This window comes from Blennius ocellaris (genome assembly GCF_963422515.1).
Source record: "Blennius ocellaris genome assembly, chromosome: 6".
NCBI lineage: Eukaryota > Metazoa > Chordata > Actinopteri > Blenniiformes > Blenniidae > Blennius > Blennius ocellaris.
In genome coordinates this window covers 10,344,149-10,352,445 of record NC_137655.1, presented here as the reverse complement: position 1 = coordinate 10,352,445, position 8,297 = coordinate 10,344,149, and positions in this window count along the sequence as shown.

Below are 8,297 nucleotides of genomic sequence, written 5' to 3'. Positions count from 1 at the left end.
AACTTCATCTCAGTGTGTTGTAATTTTCTAAACATACACCCTTATGTTATGCTTGAGATCTGCACACATTTTACCTGCCTGGTGCCAGCAACACTTGTATGTTATTAGATATGAAATATAGGGTTTTTGTAAGTTTTTTTTCATCTTTGTTGCAATCCCATGTCAGGACCACAATGTGGTTCCAATCAATTATCTTGTATCTGTGGGGAATGAAATTATCCTCTACTTGTGAGAACAGACATTATTTTGGATGATCCCAATGATTCACAGAACGTACGCACTGAGAAGATTAAACTTTAAAAAAACAGGCACCAAAGTGAGATACTAAAAATCTCACTGCTGAATGGAAAAGAAAATATTATCTCAGTTGTATGTATTTTTGGGAAAAGAGTGAAGAACTCTTGATGTGAAGAAAAAAGGCACTGTAGTGTTTCTTTTCTTTTTCTTTTTTAATCTGTTTTCCACTTTAGTTTTCCATCTCGTGAGCTTCAGGTTGTGAAAATCCATTCATTCATTACTGCTGGTATTGACTTGCCTTGGTTTTTTTATTCAGAACATCACCTCTATAGAGACTTTATCCAGTAATTATATCTGTAATGAACATCATTAAACAGAAATAACTACTCAATTAAGGGCTATAGTCCCACCTTAATCTCCTTGGAGGACAAATTTGCATTTGTGGACATGCACGCTTTTCACTATGATTGCAGACGCTGTTTTATTTCTAGTAACAGTCCAATTTTTTTCAAAAATATTTAATTTGCATCTCTCAGATACAATACAAGATACAAAACAGAAATTAACTATTTTAGTGGCTTGATATATTTATCTTGCAGCTGAATGTGTCTAAAATAGACCACAAGCTTTGTCGAAGGCTTTGTAATGATGACAAGAAGACAAAGTTTAAAACACTTGAAATCCAATTTCACTTGAGGTAGAAACATTTTTCAAATAATCTCTTTGATCCACATCATGCTGTACAATTCTCAAGGCATATACAAATTATTATAGCACATGAAATCAGAATTATCATATTGAACTGCACTTGAAACACATGCTTCAGAAAAACAGTGTCTTCACAGGGCTCAAAGCAAACACAAAAAACATGCAAAACACTTATCATATGTGGGATTCACTCACCGGCCTTGTGCATTCCCAAGCCCTTGACTGTAACCTTAACTGTAATCATATAACATCACATGCCTAATCCTAATCCTGCATATAACCTGTAACCTTGACACTGAAACCACCTGTTAACCCTGAACATCATGGCAGTGTGGGAGTGGGTTCCTAATGTCTTGGACTGAGGCTTGTGTTGTTGGACCCAGGCAGTCTGGGAGGGGGCAGTTGAGGTGACCTGTCTACACAAAGGCATACAGCAATGAAATGCACACGCTTATTACCCAGTGCATTAGGCCGTCTCTTTCCAACTGTCCACTCATCCTCTTTTTGGTTTCCGAGGCAAGCATGCACAAATGGGCTACATCAACAGCCAGAGGCTCTGAAGATCCATGGGATGATGATCCACTGCATAACACTATAGCCGCAATTTATATTCTAAACCTGCCCAAAACCAAACCGTAATCCTAACCTTGTCTACCTATAACCTGTAATTTTGCCACTAAAACCACCATGCAACCTTTAGAAAGATTCCTGATAGTGTGGAGTCCAGCATTTTGTACCCCCAAAAATGTAGGGATGCACACACTCATGCAGATGTGTGGGGCTTTCTTGATGATGCATTTCCATGAGTGTAATACATGTTCTAGCCCCTCAACCCAACCCACTTACAACTGAATTCTGACGTTTCCTTTAACACATCTTTAGCAATTAGACTCTCATAGAACAGGTTGGTATGAAAAATGTAGTGTCGTCTAGTTTTCGGGCTTCACAGAGAGAACACACACACACACACACACACACACACACACACACACACACACACACACACACACACACACACACACACACACACACACACACACACACACACACACACACACGCACGCACACACACACGCACAAAATTCAGATGTGCTTGTTTTGCTACGGCCTCACTTACCCCTGGGTATTCCTAATTGGGGATGATTACACCATGTTTGCGTGTTATTCTGTCAAAAAGTCTGCGGGTGTGTGCATGGTTAAAATGTGTTTATGTCCATTTGTAATTAAATTCAGAAGATTTGTAAGGCAGCAAACGCAACCATCTTCTCACTCTTTCAAAAAGAAAAGCTGTAGATACTTTTTTATTAAAATGTAATTGTAAAAATCCCTTTCTGATTTTCCAAAATAAAAATTTAAAAAACCTACATATGATTAACACATACAAGCACACACACCTGCACAGTTCAAACTCCAATCAATATATTCCGTTTGTGCTTTACCCTAGTTGAGCTTTCATTCTGTTTTGTTTGAGTATATGAAACGTTACACGATATTTGGTATTATTTTTGAGTCATGATCTTTGTGAAGCCTTCCAAAAGTAAAGCGTCCCCAAAATCAACTTCCTTCTCCAAGGACGCCATCTGGTGGTCAAACAGAAAAGTGAACGGTCTCAATCTGTTCGGCACATGCGTTATAAAGACATAACAGATTACATTTTTATAAACACTGCCCAAACCTGGTATATTGTCGTAGTATGCTACTGGAACTATTGAGAACTGTACATATAGTATTTGTACCGTAAGAGGGCTTTTAGCTCAAAGTAAGGATCTTGGCTTTCTCAACATCTCATCCCATTTGACTATGTAAATGAATCAGATGGAGAGTAGTCTGATTACAAATTACATGTATACATGTGCATAGTCGGCAACCTTGTCGTCTGTTTCCCATCAAGACGACTGTTGTTGCACAAACAATCGTGTTTATTATCTCTCTCCTAAAGAGAACGAGGCCTGCCCTGACTTCACACAGGAACGGACCCTGAGCCAAAGCAGCCACAACAGAAATTAGACCCCCCCCTTGTCTCCCCCACCAACCTCCGGGCAGCCATGTTTTCACAACCCAAGATAACAGGGAAGAAGGAGAGGACGTGGGGCAGGGAGACACAGAGTTTGATAAATGAAACGACTGCAAGCGGGACCATGCACGGCGGATGGAGGGATGAGTAATTGCGAGGTCATCTCTGTGTTTGTCCACCCACGACAATGATGTGGGTCAGTGAGTCTTTCTCAAGTGAGCAAGTGTTGTTTCAGGATGTTGCAATGATGACAGGTTCCACAAGAAGAGCCGCTCAGATTTTCTCACATAGCGTGTTTCTGAAGGGGAGAGTTTTGTTTTGCCAAAATACATTTTTAAGTGAAACTACTTCAGCAGGGATGTTTTTGTCCTCCTTAAAGCGTTTTATTTGGCTCAGCACTCAACTCTCCTCTCAGGTTCAGGAACAACACCCATGCAAGATAAGTCTAGTCTAACACTGCTAAAGTGTTTTGTTGTACAGTAAATGTCATCCGGGGGTCCTCGAGGCAAGCTTTACCAACAAGGGAGAGATGTGATGCACAAAATGGACTATTAAATCTCGTAGCACCAGCAGCCTAGTTGGGTGGGCTGTGGGACTTAGGCAGCAGCTGAGCCATCACCTCCAGGGCCTGCATTAACTCATAAAGATCACTGTCTCTCCTAAACACTCAGAGCCAATCCAGAGGTCACGTGCTTTGTGTGTATTCATGCGTATGTGTGCAAACCTGAGAATGTGCACCTCTGCATTGTGAAAGTGTGAGGATTTTTACTTTTAGAGGTTATTCCTTTGATTAAAAAAAGCTTTATCTGAGACTTTGTATAAAACAGGCGATGTGTGTCTCTTCCACTCTTGTAATTACAATCATTGGTATCAGATGAAACCCCACATGGAGTTGATCTCGAGATGTGCCCTTTCTGTAAGCAACATCTCACAGCTAGATTGATAGAGGATTGGAGGAGAGTTCACACAAATGGATGAACATTATAGTGTCAGGTTACCTCGTTTTACTCCCCTTTGGTCCTCACTTTCTTCTCCCCTGTTGCTTGTTTTCAGGCAGGGATCATTTCTTATTTAATCTTGCAATGTTCTTATTCTTCCTCAAGATGCCTTCTTGTTGTTGCCTTAAGCAAAAATAGATTGTGAGTGGTAAATGCAAAGTAAATAAAACCAGTAGACCACCAAGATTCCACCGCAGGTAAAAGGCGATGACAGGACTCTATTTATCTGCCTGATCTACGGGAATGACTGTCTGCAGACTAACATTGTAGATCCATTAACAGCGACAACCCCTCATTAATGCTCGTGTGAGGCTTCCTCTTCTATGTGTGGCAACCACTTAACAGTTGACAGAGGTGGAGGCTAAAAGTCATTGCTTTTGGGGATGATGTTTTATATTTCCCAGGCACTATTTCTCTCTCAAAGGAGGGGGGGGGGGGGCGGAACATGGAAAAAATGGCCATTCCAACCTGGACCCATGGACCCATATGTACACACACACACACACACACACACACACACACACACACACACACACACACACACACACACACACACACACACGCACATGCACACAGATGTTGAAAGGCAACTGTATTTATATCAATGCTCCAATAAATCCATCGGCTCACTTGTCTATTTTTTCTGGCTTTGCCCACACAGCACTGACTGCCTGACAGGTCAGGAGAGGAGAGGAGAGGAGAGGAGAGGAGAGGAGAGGAGAGGAGTTTGGGGTCAAGGGGAGCTGATTGCCCAATGGCATTTTCCTCCTCTCTGACCTAACCTCCTCATGCCTTAAACACAACTTCTGGTCGAGTGCTGCACGCCACTGTGCAACAAATTCCTGGAAAAAAATCAACTTGTGTCAACTTGCACAGCTCTAACAAATACATGCCCATTTTTTTCATCCCCTTGTCTTTTCTCCAGCATAAATACCACAAAACAATACCTGTTCTTACTGACGGGCACGGAGAATCCAATGGAGGCTGAGAGTGCAGAAAGACCAAGTTTGATGGGAAATCATCACTAAAGTCACAACCTAACATGAACTAAAGCCAAACAGGGCTTGTAAAACTGAGGGTGGGAATAATCCAGAAGGGGAAAAAGTGATATCAGAAAGTTAATTAGTCAGAGTTTAAAGTGTAAAATGTTGTTCTTTTTGTGCCACTCCTCCTTGCAGGATATTGAACTTGAATGTGAAATATTTTGCCAAGAAAGTTTTGAAAGCAACACTTAACATCAAGACTTACTGTAAAAATATATGAGTTGCTGGTTTTACTCAAGGTACTGCAGCTTGGCTGCCCACTGCTGCTGTCATATATAGCAAGGATTGAGTAGGATAGGATGTATTCAATGCAGACAAAGCCATTTCTACAATTGTATGAATAAAGAATGCTTTAGTCTCATTTCTTTCTTTGAGCGTCTGTCCCAACAAAGAAATTACTAAAGATAACCAGTTGTGATTTTCAATAAGCTGTATCCATGAATACATTTTTTATGGTGATTTTTTATTTCAACTGGTTTGTTGCTGCTCCCTTTTGTTAAAAATCATTTTTCAAGAACTGCTAACATCTATATCATAAAGCCTCTCGATCCAACCCACTGATGTAACCTCAGCTGAATTTAATGAGTGAATCAGTCATCACACTAACCCACAGTGCTGACAGCTCAGCTAATATCTCACAGCAGTACTACAATAATACAGCTACGTGCACATTACTAAGACTTTCAAGAGACATTTTCATATTATTTTGCATTAATCGAATAAAGTAACTCTGTCACTCTAAACATAACTAGTAACTGTCACCCGTCACTAGTCTTCAGCAACTTGCAAAACACTGGACACTGGTGTCACTTTACACATGTTTAATGAAATTTGAATCTAACATCCAAATATGAAATGATTTTTGCAGAATACAATGATAAATAGCAGAAAGAAACCAAAAGTAACAAGGGATTGTTTTTAAATAAATTTCAAATGAGTGGATCTTGTAGGATTTTCTTGTTATAGATCAGTTGAATTAGAAAGATGTCAATAAAATATCTGGAAATGAAGTCCTTCTCATAATTGTTCAATTCTGCCAGTTCTGGTAAGAACAACTCATATTTTAAGAAACAGATTCCACTGGCCAACCAATGGTATATTTATTAGTAATGTTGTTTTACCCTTTAAATTCATAACCTACTTTAGTGTCATTTAAGACATTGTGAACTTCTGTCATATAATTTACAAGGCCATGCAAAACGGTGCCGATATTCAATATAAATGTTCCTCCATTTCTGAGTCATGACACACCCTCAACTGGAAGATCTAAACAGAAAAGATCCCACTGAATCACTCAGACACACACAGAAAATTAAAAAATAAACCCAAAAATGTAGAACAAGTTGAAGCAACATCATGTTATACTTGCTGTACTCAAAAAGTGTAAATGAGATGACACGATAGGTTCAAGGGAAACACTCTCCCTTTCTAAAACATGAACAACAAACACAAGATCTTGTCTGTCCCGCTTAGAGACAGAGAGTCACAGAGCAGTGTGCTTTCAATAACCAGCATTATGCAGTTCAACATCAGACAGCATCTCATTGATACATACATTACTTTCCAATGAATGTTATGGTTATAACTGGCCAACCTGCACAAACTCATAGTCACTCATACTTTGTCTGTCACACACATACACACACATTCCCACATGGACTTAAAGCTAACATCCAAAGTGCATTATTATATTAGCCCTGTATATCAGAACAGATAAACAAAAGTACAATATATACATTTTTTTCTCGAGAGCAAACTTGGAAATAAAGGTTTCCCTCTGGGATTAGAAGAAACAACCAACCCCTCAAGGATTCCATTGCCAAGCTGTTGAGGAAGTCCACAGCCGCCATTGCGTCCAAAGTGCTTCTGAGAAAGATGGGAGTGAGTAGTCTTGTCTGTATATTTCTATATAAATAAGTATGTGAGGGCGGGTCAGGTCAGCACCTGTAAAGGATGGTGTTGAAAGAATCTTCAAAATTAACAATGTGACACCACTTCCCTTTCCTTTTGACTTTGATGCAGCAGCCAAAACAGGAAGGCAAGAATGCCAATATTCCTTGGCATTTTTGGTTCTGATATAAAGAAGAACATTATTATGTAACAGAGCATTCATATTGAAGTAAAGCGAAATAATCAGTTTGTGGTATCTGAAGATCCTGCTATTATATGAACAATGACTCAATGACAGAAATAATATAACAGGTTGAATTCTTGTGTGGAAAAAGTATGTTTGAACAGTTTTTTGTGTGTGAAATAGAGTATTAACATATCATCAAACCTTCACAAGAGAAAAAGATAATTTGACCTTTGATAAGTAACAACAGCATGTTCACAAGTCTTCCATTTGCACTGTGATACACTGGTAATAGTGAATGGATAGTTTGAGTCTAATTTATAATTAAAAAGAAACTACTTCTGTTATGTGAGTCACATTTTCTACATTATATATCAACATCTTCCAAAACTAAAGGCCTCAATCATTTTTTGATCAAAATTGGAAGTGAATCAGCTTTGATTATTTATGCCACCTCTTGAAAAATGGCTCAGTTCAACAGATTGTTGTTTTTGTCCTACAATATCATATCCTAGTCTAATGTTGTGGCTTCATCCATATCTACCGGTAATCACAAGACAATAAATTATTATATATTTGGTTCAGTCATTTTTATGAAGGCTTGATATGACTTTTGTCCAAGAGCATGCATTTGTGTGACATAACTTCACACTATGTAAAATCACAAACCGCAATCACTTATGGTCGCAATAGTAAATATTGAGATGGGTGACACATTACAATACATTTATGTCTGAGGCCGAGCTCAACAGAAATTTAAAAAATATTGAAAAACTCACAACTCTGGTTAATTTTTCTTCTCTCTCTCAGTGACAGTTTTCACATCCAACCAACATATGGAAACAAAACATGTTGTGACAACATAACTTCAACACAAATGCCTAAAAATGCATATCCTGTTTGGTCTGCTTACAGTGGTTTGATCTGTGTAATTTTCATGTCTCACATGTACAGTAGTAAAACTACAATTGTACATATTTAATTCAGTAGATCGTAGAGCAGCTCAACAATGTTTTGACCAAAGTGAGTGCAACAGTAAATTGTAGTAAAAACCCACATAACTGTTATGTTTCACAGTGAGTCCTGTTTGATTTTGCAAAGGTAATGTTCAGGTTTACTTGACAAGATGCATCTTTAATAATTTCACTATTGGTGTGATTTTTTTGAAACTTTATTTGATCAATTTAATATAAAATTTCCACTCTGTATCAGAAAACTTTCAT